Source organism: Mus musculus, chromosome 17 (assembly GCF_000001635.26).
Source record: "Mus musculus strain C57BL/6J chromosome 17, GRCm38.p6 C57BL/6J".
NCBI classification, from domain to species: Eukaryota; Metazoa; Chordata; class Mammalia; order Rodentia; family Muridae; genus Mus; species Mus musculus.
The window spans coordinates 34,000,689-34,020,311 of record NC_000083.6 but is presented as its reverse complement, the minus strand read 5'-3'; the positions used below and the strand labels follow the sequence as shown (position 1 = coordinate 34,020,311).

Sequence of the window (19,623 nt, the reverse complement as noted above, 5' to 3'; positions counted from 1 at the left end):
CTGGCCCGGACTAATTACACCTGATCCAAAAGCAAACACCTGAAGAAAAGGGAAGTAGTGAAGAGATGTGGGAAGCCACATACGCCATTACAAGGTGGCGCTGGCTACCTCTGGCCACCACCCATAAGTTTGGGTAAACAACCAATGTGCGCATGTGCAGTAGAGTTTTTGCTGAGTCATTGCCTGGCCCAGGGCATGTAAATGAGGTACTGAAAGCATAACCAATCGGGTGTAGACACGCCTCTCCTAGGCCTATATAAGCAGTGCCAGTTCTGGGGCTCAGGGTCTTCGCCTCTGCAGTCAAGCTCTCCCAATAAACATGTGCAGAAGGATCCTGTTGTGGCATCTTCCTTGCTGGCGAGTAGGGCACTCACAAGTGGTGCCGAAACCCAGGAAAAGAAACATCTTCAGGCATGAGCAAAGACCCCCCTGTTACAGGGAGGATTCAGAACTGCATCACGGGGAAGGAGCGGTTAATGAAGTGTTCCCGCAATACAGACTGTTGAGAAGGATTCGACTGCATGGATTCAGAACTCTTAAGCTGGGGAATGGTGGTACTGGTAAGTAAAAGAAATTAATATAAGTCTCTGAGACGTATGCTTTCTTTCGGAATAGATCCGGTAATTGTTGCTGGGGTTGTGTTGCTTGCTTGCTTTCTTGCCTTGATATTATGCCATTGCCTTAATTTTCATTGCCCTGGACACGAGTGTATCTGCTGGGAATAGCTAGGCAGATACAAAAGATCATAAAACGAGTGTAGATAAAACTCGTGGATCGACCTTGGGGCTAAGAACCTCATGTAGATAAGTGACTATCTCAAGGATGCTTCAGTCCAGGACGAGTATGGGTACCAGCCAGTCTACGCCGTTAGTGGGGCCGATGCAAGCCTTGCTCAAAGAACGAGGTTTAAAGATTTCTGAAAGTACAGTGAGCGGGTTCTTAAAAGAGATAGACAGACTCGCCTCTTGGTTTGCCCCCCACTGGGTCGCTGACGCTACCTAGTTGGGAAAAATTAGGGAGAGATATAGCGAGAGAGGAAGGGAGAGTGAAAGCAGGAACAAGGCCATTATGGAAGTTGATTAAGGCTTGTATTCAGGACAAGAAATGTGAACCAGCTGTTAAGGAAGGGCAGTGACTTTTGCAGGAGCACCAGGAAAGCATGTCAGAAACAGAAATGAAAAGGAAGGAGCGCGCAGAAAAATAAGTAAAGGAAGAGATAAAAAGAGAAAAGAAAAAGAAACCAAAATATAGTGATTCAAAAGATAACATAAAGAATGAAAATCAAAAAATTAAGTCAATTTACCCTCCTCTCGAGGACTTTGACTAAAGAGGCAGCCTTCATCAAAGGCTTAAAGATAGCTCTCAGGGAAAGAGGAGTAACTATCAGAAGCAACCACTGTGCCTCCTCTCCCTTCTCTGGCAGAATTCCCAGAAGAAGGAGATAAAGAATTAGAGTCTGAACATGAGAGAGAGAAAATAAGTTTCAGAAAAGCAGTTATCCCCTGTTTGGGATCTTTTAGCAAAAAAGAGAAAAAATGAAAATAAGCTATTTCAGAGCTCTTCTAGGGACAGAAGGAAAACGGGAGACGTCCTGCTTCCTCTCTGGCTCCTATGGAGATATTCTTAGCTCTGGTTAGGATATCTGGGTCCCTTTGAGACATCAAGTTCTATTCCCTGTCTGTCTATTGTCTGTTTTTGGTGCACCAAATTGTCCATATATCTGTCAATTCATGTTTGTTTTTGTTTTGTTGTTTGAATGATTGTTGTTCTGTGTTTCATGTTGAAAAAAAATCTGCTGGCTGTCCATCTTTTAACTTGTTTAAAAAGCAGTCTCAATCTGCACAGCAGATTCATAGTGTACAGAGTTTGCTTTTCCTTGTTCCAAACAGCCATTAATTTGGTTATTGTAGAATATTGATGTTTAATCTATTGCATACCATCATATTAAGTAAAATTGATAATCATTATCCCATAGATAGTTAAAATTGCTTTTATTCATGCTCCTATATCGTCTATAAATTCATGCATGCATGCATGCATGCATGCATCCCATTTACTGTGTTTAAAAAAGATTACAGATAGCTCCTGAAAAGATACAAACTCAGGATCCTTATAATTATTTGGGCTTTAGACGTACTGATCAAGCTGTTTTTCCCTAGAAGATAGTTATTCTCAGAGACAACTTAAAGACTTTCTATTATTTCTGATTAATAAATAAATAAATTATACACATGTGACTATAATAACTTTTCAAGCATTCTAGTTACAATCTCTCTTCAAGAAAAATAATTGAAAGTGTAATTAGTCACTGTCCATGTTATATTAAAACTGACTAACAGTCCAGTATCTAAAATTTTGATGAAAATACAAGATTGTATTTTGTTGCATGAACACCCCTTTTATATTCAACATATTAGAGCACATACATCATTACCTGGCTCTTATTCAAGGGAGAAATTCCTAAGCTGAAGTTAGCCACTGGCAAGAAAGACTAAACAGATAAGTCCTAGATATTTATTTTGTAAATCTAAATAGTATATATGACTGACGCTTCCTAAAAGCTCTATGGTTTTGGGCTGGAAAGCCACCCTGGAAACAAATGTTCTGTTCCTGTTAGGCAGAAACATTCATGACCTACACCTGGCATCAAGGCAACTGACTCCCACAGGCTATGTCCTGGGGAGGACACGGAATGTATATGAAGGCCTCTATCTCAAACCAGTCGTTAGGTAACTAGGAGAATTAAAACTTCTTTAAAAAAGAAAAACAAACTCAACATTCCTATGGAAACAGCACTTTGGAGTGACCAGTGTTAGGTGCTAGCATCAATTAACCACAGAACAGTACTTTCCTTCCCACTTAGTCTACCAAACAAACCAACACCATCACACATTAGAAAGACCATCCTATAAGCTGCTTGGTTTCAGTCCAAAAGAAGCCACTGCTTTCCTAGGTGGTCCTTGAGTAAGAGCCTGGCTCATGGGTCCTCTGAAGCCATGGCAGGGAGAGATGTGCTAGGTGGCTACGTGGGCAGGAGAAGAAATAGAAACAACTTCCCGGAGGATGTTTTTAGCCATCTCAATGTTGTTGTGGGCAATGACCAAAGCTTTCTGAATGTCCTGGTAGAAATAGCCCTGACTCATGAGGCTTTCAATCTCACTTGAGAGCTGCGGTGAGGGTTCTGTGGCCACAGGGTTAGCAGTGGCACCTCCGCCTTGTTGATAGCTACTGGCTTTTCGTTCTGAGTTTATTACCTGGACCTATGGTTAAGGGAAATGCAACTGCTGATTCAGCCACCAGAGATATGGTTTTCCTATCACAAAGTTCTATAGACGGTGCTAAGAATTTTCATCAACTTTATCATGTCCCTGCTTCTACATTGTGACAGAAGTTTAAGCTCACACGAACAGAAGCTCGAGATATTGTCCTACAGTGTGGTAAATGTGTAAAATTTATTAATGCACCTTCCGTGGGCGTTAATCCTCGAGGATTATGACCCCTAGATGTTTGGCAGATGGACGTCACACATATCCCAGCTTTTGGTAAATTACAATATATACATGTGTCCATTGATACCAGTTCTGGTGTCCTAAATGCCTCTCCCTTGACAGGGGAAAAGGCAGTCCATGTCATATCCCACTGCTTAGAGGCTTGGGCTGCATGGGGCAAGCCCCTACTGCTAAAGACAGATAATGGTCCTGCATATACTTCTTCTAAATTTAGTCAATTTTGCAAACAAATGCAAGTGAAACATATTAGTGGATTGCCCTATAATCCACAGGGCCAAGGCATCATTGAAAGAGCCCATCGTACTTCGAAACAATACTTGCAAAAACAAAAAGGGGGAATAGAAGCTATAACGCCAAAGATGGCTCTATCCCTTACAATATTTACTCTTAATTTCTTAAAATTGGATGATGCTAGAAGATCACCAGCCGAAAGACACGGACAATGGCCTCAACTGCCCAATGAAATGGTCAAGTGGAAAAATGTCCTTGATAATAAATGGTATGGCCCGGATCCCATATTAATCAGATCCAGGGGAGCTATTTGTGTTTTTCCGCAGGGTGATGATAATCCACTTTGGGTTCCGACTTGACTGACAAGGACCGTGAAAGATCAAGATGATCCTGTATTCTTACTCCTGATGATTGAGACAGGGATAAGTATACCTTTGTGGGCCATAGTGAGATCATGGCCAGTACCCTTACCGGTACATTCCAATTCTTCTACCTTGCCTTTGTTTTTTGCAACTGAATGTTTTTTTGGATGCGCCTTGTGCACGACTAACTCCTCAAGAGCCACGGGTGTATAATAGTACGAGTTTTCATTTAAATTATACACTATGCTTTGTGCATAACGTGGATAAACCTTTTACACCCTGTATATTTTTAAAGAAAAAGATTATCTCTAATTGGGCAGATCCCATTAGCCAAAATAAAGTGAGCTCTGGAGTGTTATTTAATGCTTTAACGCAAGTTGTTCAAGGAGCACAATCAGGCTCAGGTGATGTTGGAAATAATGTAACTTCACCTATAAACATCACCACTATTATGATAAAGGGAAATGTGACTATTCCCAAAAGATCACGATGGCCTGTTGGCAATGCTACGGCTATACGCAGCATGCCTTGGTGTCATCTGGACCTTACATTTCCTATAGTTTTTTCACCTTGTCAGTCAAAACATTTTTCCTCGGAAAGAAATAGCAAAGGGTTTTGTTTTGTCATCTCCATTAGATTTTGTCGTAATGAATGATAAAGGAGATGCTACAGGGAAAGAAAATATTTGGCCATATTACCAATGGATTTTAAGTAATGAGGCAGGTGCTAGTACCAGTTTGTCAGCCTTTGCATTGCTGACTGGAACCTTTCATGAGATATTGAATGTTTCTGCCACACTTTCCAATACCTCTCTGTTCATTTAGATAATGTGACATCTAATAGAGTTATCAGAAATATGACTACTTCTCTAGTAGAAGTTTGTGTTAATCCTCCATTTTTCTTTATATTGGCTGAATTTCAAAATAATACAGAATGGTTAGATTGTACAAATGTCACTTGTTTTCTGATGCAATGCTGGAATGGAACCAATTTCATAGCCTTAGTGGTACATCTACCAACCTTTGTCCCTGTGCCTGTTGAGGCAGATCCAGAAAAATTCCCAATAATGAGTCTTGTTCGGCAAAAGAGAGGTTTTGGAATCACAGCTGCCATTGTTACAGCCATTGTGGTGTCCGCGGCGTCAGTGGTTACTGCAGGAATTGCTATGGCCAATCAAGTTAATACTGCTGACACCATAAGTCAGATAGCAGAAAAAATGTCTGAGGCATTGCTTACCCTGCAAAGGGCGGATTCTCATATCGCCTCAGGGTTAATGTTAGTGAATCAAAGAGTGGATATTTTACAACATAACATGGAACAGATGATGGATGTCATACAAATGAGTTGTGTGACATCAACCCCGCATGTGTGCATTACTCCCATTAGGTATATTAATAATTCTTTTATTAAAAGTACAGATTTATCGAATTATCTGAAGGGGAACTGGTCACAGGAGTTGGAAAGGTTGCAGACAAAGCTGCAGATACAGATCCTGAACCTTAATGGAACCAGAGTGGAACCAGTGACCGTTGGAGACTTTACCTCTTGGCTTACCTCTGCATTTTCTTACTTTAAGGAATGGGTGGGAGTGATTTTGTTTGGTGCTGCCATATGCTGTGGACTGGTGTTCATGCTTTGGTTGGTTTGCAAATTCAGAACCCAACAAAAACGTGACAAGGTGACTATAACTCAGGCACTTTTAGCCATTGAAAACGGCGCCTCCCCTGAAGTTTGGTTATCTATGCTCAAGAATTAGTCGGCATCTGAGTCCTCTGCTCTTGCACCCCACGGATTTATGGATCCATTGAACTGGGATGAGAGAGACTCAACGATCATTGATCAGCCCTTGCACATCGCTGAGGTTTCCTCATTGCACGCGGTAGGGTGATCATGATTTCCCCGCTAATTCATTCCCTTAAAACTTGGCTGGCCTCTTTTGTAGAGTTCGTCCTAGGTCATTTAGCAGTTACTGTCACACAGCGCGGTATCCAGAGACAGGCAACTTTCCTCGTGCACAGACCAACCTAAGGCATGGGGCCTGGTGGCGATAGGGTTACCCTATGACGGGTAAAGCTGTGACACTAAAGGAACGACCTAATACAGGAGCCATGGCAGATGGACATAATTGCACAGGCCTAGTCCAACATCATTTTATTAAAGTAAAAAGGGGGAGATTTGGGAAGCCACATACGCCATTACAAGGTGGTCTGGCTACCGCTGGCCACCACCCATAAGTTTGGGTAAACAACCAATGTGCACATGTGCAGTAGAGTTTTTGCCGAGTCACTGCCTGGCCCAGGGCGTGTAAATGAGGTACTGAAAGCATAACCAATCGGGTGTGGACATGTAAATGAGGTACTGAAAGCATAACCAATCGGGTGTAGACATGCCTCTCCTAGGCCTATATAAGCAGCGCCAGTTCTGGGGCTCAGGGTCTTTTCGCCTTTCAATCAAGCTCTCCCAATAAACGTGTGCAGAAGGATCATGTTGTGGCATCTTCCTTGCTGGCGAGTCGGGCGCTCACAAAGAGAGAGGATGGGGGGGTCCTCTGGGAGGGCAGGAGGAGTCCAATGCTTATTCTGCACAAACCCAATGGCAGATCCAGCTAGCCTGCGGAATGGGCAGGGTAATGTCTCCATGGTAAAGTCTGTCTGGCCACTGAGAGGACAAAGCCAGGAAGCTTGAAGGGAAAGATTCTCACCACTGCTGGTGTCAGAAATGATAGGGAATGGGGCTGTGAGAACCAGTTATGACCTCAGTCTGGAGTCCCAGACAAGTCTAGGGTTGCCTGGACAGGCCTTCAGCAAAACGATCAACCCCTCTCCCTCCCACTGCCCACCCATCCTGCCCAGCATCCCTACCTCCTTACATTTGGCAGTGCCAGGGCCTCAAGATGCTGCAGGCTGGATGGCCTCTCCTGGGTTTTCCTGTGTGATTCCCTGGTACTGTCAGTTACAGCCCACCCACAGTCCCCATGAATATGGCAGATGACCTAGCAAAGTGTCACCAAGGTCCCACAGAGGTCAAGATGCTCTCTCACCCCTCCATGAAGCCCCATTCTGCAGCATCCATCCTGGACCCCTCTCCACCTTCTTTTAAAAAGATTTATTTTCTGTGAGTACTTTGTAACTGTCTTCAGACACACTAGAAGAGGGCATTGTATCCCATTACAGATGGCCATGAGCTACCTTCTCTTTTGCAGTTGCAGGGAATTGTACTCACGACCTCTGGAAGAGCAGTCAGTGCTCTTAACTGCTGAGCCATCTCTCCAGCCCCTTGTTTTGTTTTGTTTTGGGTTTGGTTTTGGTTTTTTGAGACAGGGTTTCTCTGTACAGCCCTGGCTGTCCTGGAACTCACTTTGTAGACCAGGCTGGCTTCGAACTCAGAAATCCTCCTGCCTCTGCCCCCCACCGAGTGCTGGGATTAAAGGCGTGCGCCAAAGCCTGGCTTTTTGTTTTTTAGATAGGGTTGCACTATGTCACCCTGGCTGCCTAGGATCCGCTACATAGACCAGGCTTAGCTCTGAACTGTCAGAGCTCTGCCTCTTGAGTGTACCCATGCCCAGTGACATTCCCTTAATTTGGACCCCAGGATGCACAGGTGGAGCAACCCAGTGGGCTTTGCCCAAGGAGATTTGAGGTAGAGAAGGAAGGAAGCCTGGTGAGACATGGGGGGAAGCCTGGTGAGACATGGGTGGAAGCCCCCTTCAAGCAGGGAATGAACACTCCCGCCCACAGGCTTCTGTCTGGATTGCTGCCTGGCTCCCTCTCTCACTCCAATACTTCTTGGGTTTCTCCCTCTCACTCCCTGCCTCTGTGTAACTATGAACTTCATAGACATGGCTTCCTACCTTGGAGGCATGTGTGGGCCTGCCCCAGGTCTCACAGGCTAAGTGTCTCCCACCTCTGCCAACCAGGCCTTCCTCAGTGCTGAGAGGAGGAACATTTTATCAACCCCAAATAGGGTATTTTCTCCCGACATCCTCTTCCTCTTCTGTCAAGGTAGCATTATGACTCCGCAGGCTGAGAGAATCAAAGTATAAAAAAGGACAGCTTGACTTCCCTGGGAGGCAGAGATGGGGAAGGATGAAGGAAGAGGCAATGGTGGACCAGGTCAGGGTCTGCACGCACAAGCCTCTGGGTCTCTCTGTGCTGTCCTGGCCTGTAAATGAGGAGAATAGGTGAGGTGACAAATGCCCATTATCCCAGCACTTAGGAAGTAGACAGAGAAGGACGAGGAGTTCTTAACCAGCAAGTTCAAGCTCAGCCTGCGTGAGGCTATGTGATGGTTAATATTTTTAGAATCACCAAGTGCATTGGTGGTTCTTGGCAGATACTGTGAGTACTAGCAGGTTGTGGTGACACACACCCTTAATCCTGGCACTCAGGAGGCAGAGGCAGGAGGATCTCTGTGAGTTCAAGGGCAGTTCTACACAGTAAGCACCAGGGAAGTAGGGTTGTATAGAGAGAGGCTGTCTCAAAGGTTAGCCTTTGAGAGTGTCTGAGAGGGATCATCTTTATGTTAATTGATGTGGAGGCCCATCTTAACTGTGATGGGACCGTTCCTTGGCAGGGGTTCCTGGACTGTATAAAGTGCAGAAGTGAGCTAGTTATGGGCATTGGCTCTTTGCTTCCTGACTGCACATGTGATGTGACCAGCTGTCTCAGGCACCGGCCACTTTGACTTTGAGGCCCACAATGACCTTGCACTGTGAATCAGAATAAGCTCCCCCTCCCCCACTTTACATTGTATTTTTTGGGAAATAAACTAAGAAGTTTTGTCTAAAAGAGGGGAAGGCAAGGCAGTCTTTACCACAGTGCTTCTCTCAGGGGCCTTGGAGGTCATCATGCCAATCATGGGTCACCTAAGTGGAACCTATAGGAGCCATGGAGTCATTCCTTTAGTCAAGGAACCAAATGCGTGTGTGGCAGTGAGTGAGATCAGGAGTTAGTGTCATGGAGACCAAATCTAGTACAAGATCAAGCTATACCTTCTTCATGTCACCTTGGAATGGCCATTATATTTCCAAGGGTAACATCCTCTTCCCTAGACTCCTGGACCAATGGAACAGTTCAAGAAACAGAAAAGGAAACCTCATTTTTTAGTTTAAATGAGCAAATAATTGGTCCCTCGGCAATGTTCCACTCCCCTGTCCTCTATCTGAGAAATTTAACACTTCTTTAGACTTGGGTGGTGTATAGATCAGATTCCCTGGCATTTTCCCAACAAGGTCATTATAAAGAGATAATTGTCTCTACATCTCCATGGCAACCGCTTCAATCAAGTCCTAATCTATTTACCTCTCTAGAGGCAACAAGACCTGGGAGAATAGAGCTTTAAAATGAGGTGGACTAAAGTCTCCTGCAACAGCCAACTTTATTCAGAGCATCAGACAATTTATACTCTGAGGGTTAAGCAGAGTCACACTGGTAAAGTGTCCAAGCACAAGGAGAGGCCACATGCAGCAGACACGTGTTTTCCCACAGAGGCGTATAAGCAAATATCAATAGCCAGCTGTAATGAATAATCTGAAGTAAGCTCACTCCTATCCACTATGCCCGGGATGAGCTTCAAAACACATTCCAAGAACAACTCCACGTTTTGAAGAAACAGAACTTGTTTTCTTACAGTTTTCTCATGAGCACTCAGAAGTCTCCTCAAAGGACTCCATTCTCTGACCATGTCCTGACACTAGTTCTCTACTGACCCACTCAACAACTTTGCTCAGACTCGGGGTGCACATTAGCACCTCAACCTAACAAACCCACTGCCTGTTCCGGTCCAGCCTGCCCCTGGACTTCCTAAAAGCCTGCTGTGCTCCATCAGGATGGAAGCCCAGAGGGCAGCACTCCAACTGTTCTAGAGGCTTCTAAGTGGAAAGAGGAGCAGAGAAGGTGTCCCAGCAAAGGGGGTGGGGAAGAGGCAGAGATGGGAAGAAGCTAAGAGAGTGTGGTGGAGAAAGTGAAGGAGGAGAAGAGAACGGGGGGGGGGGGGGGGGCTGAAGAAGGCTCACTACAGTCGACATGGCGCTCCAGCCTGTAATCCTAGCCCTCCACAGGTGGGTGCAGGAGGATCAGAAGTTCACGGTCATCCTTGGCCACACACTGAGTTCCAGGTACATGAAACCCTGTGTCAGAAAGAAAATTCTCAGTATTAAAAACAAAAACAGGGCTGGCAAGATGGCTCAGTGGGTAAGAACACTGACTGCTCTTCCAAAGGTCCTAAATTCAAATCCCAGCAACCACATGGTGGCTCACAACAACTGGTAATGAGATCTGATGCCCTCTTACGAAGTGTCTGAAGACAGCTACAGTGTACTTACATATATTACATAAATAAATTAAAAAAAAAAACAAAACCTCAATCATCTGTAATGGGATCCATGGCCTCTTCTAGTGTATCTGAAGAGAGTAATAGTGTATTCACATACATAAATAAATAAATAGATGCTAATAACAAACAAACAAATACCTTAGGAGGAAGCATAGTTGGTGGGCCTTGCCCACTTTTTCTCCAGTTACATCTACCTAACATGTAGTTTGGCTAAGAAAGAGTTTCTGCTAGAGGTGGTGGCTCACACTTTTAATTTCAGCCCTCTGGAGGCAGAGGCAAGCAGGTCTCTGTTAGCTAAGGTCATCCTAGTGAGTTCCAGCCAAGTTACAGAGTGAGACCCTGTATCAACCAAAACGAAACAGTTACCACACCAAGCAGTCTTGGTCCAGGAATCCACACTTCCCAGAAGAACTTTCTGAGCAAACTCGCCCAGCCATCCCCTCCACCCGGCCTGGCACTGAGGAGGGAGCCACTGCTTTCACCCTGGCAGGAGGTCAGTTTCCTTAGGGAAATCACTGGCTTAAGCAACAGATGCCACTTTGTTCCCATCACAGGCCACATAGGACCTCAGTCCTTGTATCAACTTGCCCCACAGTTAACCCTTTGAAGCCTGGCAACATTTCCCCATGATCCATTAGAGGGTGATGGGTGACAGATCTAAAGGGGATTCAACATTTTTAGAGGACAAAGGTGATGGACAGGTCACTCCAGGTTCACCCATGTGTTTTCTTTCCACAGTCTCATGGGAGACTAGACCCTGGCTAGCTTGTGCCACGCAAAATACACAGCTCTCACTTCAAGAGGGAATAGGCAATAGCTTAGTGTAGAGCCAAATTTGAATGACCACTAATTTAGGTGACCCCAAATTCCCTCTTCCAAAACAGTTTTATGAAGCTTTCGTAGGAGCAGAACAAAGACAGCCTTAAATCAAGACACTTTTCAAATACATTGAGATAGAAATGGCTATAGCAAAATGGTGGAGACCTCTCACGGGCCTCGGATGCTATTTGCTGACATTGTTAGCTTTTGGGTAGTAGAAGCTAATGGACTTTTACATACACACAAACACACACACACACACACACACACAGGTCATTGATGTTAGTTCCCTATATAATGAATTAATGTTAATATAAATGTAATTAGTGAATTAATCTGGTGGCTGTATTTATTTAACCTTAGCTAGCCCCCAATAACCACACAGAGAAACCAAGATTTATTTCAAGCTGCACCTCACAAACTGGGCACTTAAATGATCTAGAATAAGCCCTAGGCCACTCTGACTGCCTCCCAGCTCCATCCCACAATAATTGCTTATTGTTCTTTGTTTGTTTGTTTGTTTGTTTTTGTTTTTTTAGAGACAGGGTTTCTCTGTATAGCCCTGGCTGTCCTGGAACTCACTTTGTAGACCAAGCTGGCCTCAAACTCAGAAATCCACCTGCCTCTGCGTCCTGAGTGCTGGGATTAAAGGCGTGCACCACCACGCCCGGTGCATATTGTTCTGGGTGTGGCTCTTTGGGCTTCAGAAGCCTCTTCTCGTGGTTTCTTCTCAGACCCTCTTGTCCTTGTGCACACATCAATTTCACCCCCTACCCACTCCCATTTCCTCCCTCTGGTTGGCCTTTTTCTCTCTTCTGCCCAACCATTGCATGATCAGCATTTATTGACAAGGCAAAGAATAGATGGTAAAGATTGTTTACACAAACTTGACACAGGAGATTCCTGGTATAAGCATTGCAATGCCCTGTCCAGACTGAAACATGAATATGAGGCCAGAGAAATCAGCATTTGAATAACACAAGGGTAAACTTTGCACAGAAGGTACAAAATCATTATGCTTACATTTATCTTTTTTTGTCTATTAAAAGGCTCTTTTTTCTCATAATAGTACACCACATACAAAAAAAAACAAAAAAAATTGTGAATATTACCAGATATGGTGTACATTATAATGTCTAGTCCATAAGTATTTGACAGTTTGGAGAAAGTATTCTACTATCTATGCTATGTTGGTGAGTTAGAGGTTTGTATCTAAATCATTTTTTATCCTCACTTTTATTACCATCCTAAAAACATTGTAGAACTAAAAATATCTTCTTAAAGTCTAAACAAACTTAGGCGTAATTGTGAGGCTGTAACTATTTAGTCTTTAACCACATCAGTGACCTGAGAAGGAATAAATATTATCTGAGTATACAGGAAGTACAGACACACAACCTCCAAAACTATAGGGATGACACAGAGGCAGGCTGTCTAGACAGTCACCCAGAATTGTCTCTATAATGTTGCAGCATCCATCTTTAGCCTTCTGACCCAGTATACATGGCAGACCCTTGGTTAAGCAGGAATTATGAAGGACTTGCTTACCCTGTCTTGGCAGAGTTTGGCAGTCAACTTCCCTGCATCCATTTGTCCTTTCTGGACAGCATTTTGTCTGTAGATGAAGTTAGGGCGTTTTCTTTGCCCAGTGGCTAGCTTGCCATAACTGAAGCATTGAAGCGACTCCATGAGGAGGTTATTGAGTGCTCATCATCTCCTGTCAAGTGGAATGGGGGTACTGTCAGGAGCAGACCTGTCCCATTGTTAAAAAAGATTTTTGTTTGTTTGCTTTTTGAGACAGGGTTTCCCTTGTGTAGCCCTGGCTGCCCCGGAACTCACTCTATAGACCAGGATGGCCTTGAACTCAGAAATCTGTCTGCCTCTGCCTCCCAAGTGCTGGGATATGAATGGCTGCCATAGGCTCATATATTGACATCTTCATCAAGGAATAGCACTACTTGACAAGGGTGTAGGAGGTTTGTCAATGTTAGGATTGAAGCAGGAGAAGGGCTGAAAAGAAAAAAGGGTTATGTAGACATAAATATTTTCAAACCTACTTTAACAAATGTTCAGCCTCTTCTTTTGTCTACCACCCAGAAGAGGCAGTAAAAAAGAAAAACTATTAAGATATTGGGGAAGTGGACCTGGTTTACAATGGCTCCTTTGGGGCAAGCTCAATCTTCTCTGTCAGCAGTTCAGTCCCGTGGCAAACACCAAATACCAATCAACAGCTGCAGTCCAGACTTCTCGGCCAGCAGACCCCAGACAGGAACCAGCAGCTGCAGTCCAGTCCTCTCAGCAGGCAGACACTATGCCTGAACCAGCAACTGTAGATCAATACTGTAGAAACCACAAGGCTCACCAACCAAGGAGCTGCAGAAACCTCAGGAGCAGTTCTCTGGAGAGTTTCTCTCAATGGTGGCATTACCACAAGTAGATCTCAACAACTATGTAAGGCAAACAAATACATGCCTGCTGTTAGTGAAGAATAGTAAGGCAGAGCAAAATAAACCACATGCTCACTGCTCATCCCCGACTGTGTGGGGTCACAGTTATACTCCTTCATCACAGGTCCTTTCACAAGTCTGCTTCAGCAAAGCATTCTTTCACCTGTGTGCTCCAGCAAACCATCATTTGACATAACTGACTTTCCAAAGACTAGAAATTCCATGTCAGGATTATAAAGGAACGACAGGATAAGAGGGGAGGTTGTTGAATCTGCTTTCAGAGTAAAGAGAATCAACCACTGGTCTCAAATATTTTATACTGATTTGGATTTTTGTGCATTGAGAGAAATTTAAGCTTATATTTGCTACAACTTACCATACACATGTTTCAATGTTAAGGTATTGCACCTATGCAACTCACTTTAAAATGTAATGTTAAGTTCCAGTCCTTGAAAGAAACTATTGCAAACAGTTCAAGATAATTAAGAAATGTAAGTGGGTAGTCAGTTAATCAAACTTATGGACATGTTAGGAACTAATGATGTTAATTACAGAAATAAGCTTTCTTTAGCCTCTTGTAGATGTTTCTAAAGTTGAAGAGATAGTGGGTAGCTCGAAACAAGCAACACTCGCCTATTCTGATACACTGTAGATACATAAGTGGTCTTCAACAATCTCAGACATCTACAGGATATGGCATTCAAAAATGTTTTCCAACACCAGGCTTTCCATAACAGTGAGATATAACTGCTCCTGGCAGTGCCTCCATTGTGCTTCAAAGAAGATGATGGGCGTAGAAGAACCTCCATATGGAGTTCACTTCAACTGTGGCACCAGCCAAAAATATGCCCTTACTTCAACTGCAGACTGCATGCAGTCCTAACCGGGGACAAGCAGAACACAGAGGAAGTGGACTGGTGAGCTTTGCCAAGACAAGTTGGGGAACTCCTTCAATGTTCCTGCTTCACAAAAAAGTCCATCATATACTGGGCCACTAGGCAAAGATGGATGCCCCAGCACTGCAGGAGAATCTTGGGTGACTGTCCAGGCAGCCAGCGATCTCTGCCATTTCCGTAGCTTTGTAAGGAAGCTGCTTGCTCTGCACTTGCTGTTTTCTCAGGGAATATTTATCCTTCTCAGGTCACTGATTGGGGGAAGACTGCATAGTCACAGTCTCACAGCAAGCTTAGGTTGTTTAGGATTCAAGAAAACTATTTAGGTCTAGGAAGATATTTATAGGTGGATAATTTCAAGTTATGATTGAAAAGGAATTAGGGAAAGAACTTTGGACTCATGAGATAGATAGGACTTTGGATTTATAACATAGATAATTTCTTAGTGGTTGACAAATACAAATGAAACAGACATTATGAATGTAATTCTTATATTTTATATTAAGAATTAATTAAGCCAGGCAGTGGTGGCCCACGCCTTCAATCCCAGCACTCAGGGGCAGAGGCAGGCAGATTTCTGAGTTTGAGGCCAGCCTGGTCTACAGAGTGAGTTCCTGGATAGCCAGGGCTGCACAGAGAAACCTTGTCTTGAAAAAAAAAAAAAGAAAGGGAATTAGTTAAAATTCTTAATTTTCATAATTAATTTTCTTAATGAATTAAATGAAGAATTAATAATAATTAATAAATAATTAATAACTCAAATTCTTAACTTTTTAAAATTAAGTTTATTTTTTAAAAGATTAATTTATTTATTTTAGGTATTTGAGTACACTGTTGTTTGTTTTGTCTTCAGACACACCAGAAGAGGGCAACAAATCACATTAGAGATGGTTGTGAGCCACTATGTGGTTTCTTGGAATTGAATTCAGGACCTTTGGAAGAGCAGTTAGTGCTCTTAAGCACTGAGCCATCTCTCCAGCCCTAATATTACGTTTTGATACTTGTTCTTATTGTATAAAGTTGATGATGTCAGAGAAAGAGCTGTTTATAGGACTAAGAGGTATATTGTTGAAGTAATGTTGTGGTACACTGTGTGAAGATGAGTCTCTGTCCTACCTTGCCTACCTAAAGCACCCTGAGTGGTAAAATAAAAACTCTATGTCCTGTAGCAAAGAGAGTAGAAGGCAGAATTCTGGTCAGTTAGAGGAACTCTGGGAAGAGAGAAGCATGGGGGATTTGTCACACGGGCTCATAGAAAGTGGTATGTGTGAAACTGAGGAGAGGTGACCAGTCACATGGCAGAACTTAGAATAGTATGAATGGGATAACTGAATTATGAGATAGCTGGAAACAGGCCTAGCATAAAGCATAGGCATTCAAAAACAAATGTAAGTCTGCCGTCATTATTCAGAGCAAGGGAGGACAAGCAGGAATCTCCGACAGATAACAGGAGCAGGAGCAAGCAGACACAGAGCAAGCCTTTCCTTCTTCCATGTCTTCATGTAGGCTTCCAGCAGAAGGCGTGGCCCAGATCAGAAAGTGGGAGGGGCTCCCGCTCAATTATTTTGGATTACAAAGGGGGAGGGGCTCCCGCTCAAATATTTTGGATTACAAAGGGGGAGGGGCTCCTGCTCAAATATTCTGGATTACAGGTGTGTCTTCCTACCTCAAAGAAAAGGGTCAGAAATTGATCTTCCCACTTCAAATTAAGCAAAAACGCCTCACAGATGGTGTCCTCCATTTTGAGGTTTTAGTTAGCCCCACATGTAGCTGGCATCAAAGAACCAACATCATGGTCCCTGTCCGACTTCTGGAACTGCTCTGTTTGGGGCTTTGCAGCTCCTTTTAGCACTCATGACTCTGCCTCCTGCCTCCCCTCTTACCGGGAGTTTTCTTTCCACGGGTGGAAAAGCACGTAAAGTTCTTTGGGATGTAAGTTTGATGAGAGCAGGGCAGCCTGAGACCTGAAAGCCCTGGAGAAGTGCACACAGGAAGGAGGCCCTGGGGCAGCTCAGCAGCCTGGATCCCCTTTACCCTCAGCTCTGTGGGCTCAGACGCTGTCCTCTTTGTTTCTTCCACCAGGCGGCGCTGTTGCCCAAGAATGTGATTCTTCCCTGTCATCTTCAACAGGTGAGACCCTGGAGGGTCTGCAGTGGGAGGAAAGATGGGAAAGGGGACACCTTTCTCTGCAGGAATGCTCTGGATATTGGGGTGTCATGGTCTGTTACAAATTAGCATTTAAACATCTGATTGGAGTTTATCTTGTTCATAGGGAATCAAAAACTAACATCAGCTCAAGTGCAGAGATGAGCACACACTGTGTCTTTTTCCTGGGATGAGGCTGTGATCAGTATGTTGTATTTTTAATTCTATGACTCTTTTGCAAATTGTCTTCATACAGTGTATTTCAATCATACATTTCTGTTCTATTCCAGAGCTGGCTTCACTGGCTGGTGATACAGATTTGTCTAAAGAGCCCACTATCAGCCTCTACTCTAGATATGTAGGAGAAAGGATTTTGAAATCATATGTTTAAATTTTTTATTAGAATTATTTTTTTGTACATGAGTATGTAGGTACACAAGCATTGGGTCCATTGGAACTGAAGTTGCAGATGGTTGACAGCCGCCACGTGCTGATGGAACTCACCCTGGATCCTCTGCAACAGGAACACGTGCTCTCAGCTCTGAGCCATCTCTCCAGCCACCATTGGAATGTTCACATCAGGAAACCACACAGCTGATCCACAGCCTGCTGCTGAGCACCTTGAGAGAAACTAGAGGCCCAGGAAGAGACAGTGTCAGTGCAGAGCTCAGGAGGGAGGGGAGCTGGGCACTGATGGGGAGAGGCCTGAGGGACAGAGACAGAGAGGGGCTGAGCAGGAGGAGACAGAGGCAAAGGGGGAGACCTAACTCAGCAGAGTCCCCTGTTGGAGGGTATCTCTGTCAGATTGCACTGGACACATCTGCAGAACCCTGCTGGCCTCTTCCATTTCATAGTGAAAGGTGTGCTGGTTTGAATGAGAACAGCCACACAGGCTCATAGGAATGAATCCTTCGAATCCAGCTGATGGAACTGTTCAGAAAGGACTGGGAGGTGTGGCCTTGTTGGAGGATGTGTGCCACTGGGTTGGGCACTGAGGTTTTAACAGAATTTCACTTTTCCCAGTGTCTCAGTCTTTTGCTTGCAAATCAAGTCCTGAGTTCTCAGCTTTCTACCACACCTTTCCTCTGCCATCATGGACTCAAACCCTCTGAAATTAGAGAACAGATTAAACATGTTCTTTTTTGTATTGCCTTGATTACACTGTCTTATCACAGCAATAAAAAACTAGCTAAAGCTGGTGTGGTGACAATGCCTTCAATCTGAGTGTGGTGGATTGAATAGGTGGCCTCATAGACTCATGTGTTTGAAAGCTTGGCCCACAAGGAGTGGCAATGTTAGGAGTGTGACTGTGTTAGAGGAAGTGTGTCACTTTGAGGTTGGCCTTTGAGGTCTCCTATGCTCATGAGCTGCCCAGTGTGGAATGAAAGCCTCTTCCTGGCTGCATTTGGATCAAGATGTAGAAGTCTCCCCTTCTCCAGCACCATGTCTACCTGCACACTGGCATGCTTCCTGTCATGATGGACTAAATCCCTGAAACTGTAAGCCAGACCCTATTAAATGTCTCCCTTTAGAAGGAATGCCTTGGTCATGGTGTTTCTTCACAGCAACAAAACCAAAACTAACACACCCAGCACTTAGGATGCAAAGGCAGATGTATCTCTGTGAGTTCAAGGGCAGCCTGATCTACATAATGAATTACAGAATAGCCAGGGCTGTGCAGATAGACCTTGTCTAAACAAGCAAACAAACAAAACCCATAGTAAAATAAGAAGAAAAGTAATGGAGACAGATCCTTTGTGTAGCTGCCTAACCCCAACAGCATCCCTAGGTTGATCAGGAAGAAACCTAAGAGCATCAAGTCCCCATGGAAAATGCTCACAACATCTAATAAGAGGGGTTCAGGGAGACAGGGTCTGCTGAATCCTGGTGAGGCTGGGGGGCTGCTGTGGGGATCTGCATGGGGAGGTGACTGGAGTTCACACCTGTGGTCACACGCATTCATTGCTCTGTGTGATGAGTGACTCTCTTCAGGAGTCCCCACCCATCTATGCTCTTCTTTCCACTTCACTTCTGTGACTGATTTGAAAAGATCCACAGAATCATGAAATGGGTAAATTTAATCTTTCCCCACACTACTGATCAGGGATGAAACCTCACATCACAGTGTGTGCTCTCTGGCATGAGAATCATCTTTCTCCCAGTGTCCACACTGCACAGGCCTGAGGAACTCTGGGGCCAACTCAATTATCAGAACCCGTGTCCCACACAGCTGTGACATTCATGTCCCTCACCTCATCAGCTCAAAAGTGTGAGTGAAGGTCAGGGAGGGAGGGAGAGGGTCAGAGATTACATAACTTCTACCACACTAGCATCCTTATTCTGTGTTATAGTTGGTGACAGCTCCTCTCCTACTGTGATTGAGTCACTAAAGCAACTGCACCATGGAAGTGCAGACACAGAGAAGTCCAGTGGAGACAGGGATCAGTGCCCTGCTGTCTGTGGTCTGCACGGGGTCTCTCTTCAGTGGACAAGGGGGTCTCCTGTGCTGAGACAATGTCCCAGATCCACAGAGACAAACTCAGGACTCAGAATGAAGATCCTTGTTTCAAATACACACACACACACATACACACACACACACACACACACACACACACACACACACACCTGCAGCCACAGACTTTTCATCTAGGAATTAACACAAGGAATCTGTGTCTCAGCACAGGGCTGAGAAGACAGATCCTGAGGGGAGAGGCAAAGTCTACACTTAACAGATGAGAGTCCTGCACTCAGGCTTGGCAGTGTGAGCCGCCCATTGCAGGTGAACAGAGCCTGGTCTCTGTGGGGTCCCTGTGGGGCTTGCAGCCCAGCGCCTTGACTTTAAGGAAAAGCCTCTCTCTCCACTGCATCCCTAAGCGCTTGT

At 44.4% G+C, this 19,623-nt stretch overlaps 1 long non-coding RNA gene and 1 pseudogene across 1 annotated transcript; one reads left to right on the top strand and one right to left on the bottom strand.

Annotated features, from left to right (window-relative positions):
- On the bottom strand, positions 2,431-3,252 carry Gm7326 (predicted gene 7326; annotated as a pseudogene).
- On the top strand, positions 16,164-17,933 carry Gm31082. The gene is made up of 3 exons (XR_385546.3): positions 16,164-16,724; positions 16,867-16,944; positions 17,030-17,933. It is a non-coding gene; the product is annotated as a predicted gene, 31082 (long non-coding RNA).
- The last annotated feature ends 1,690 nt before the right edge of the window (positions 17,934-19,623 follow it).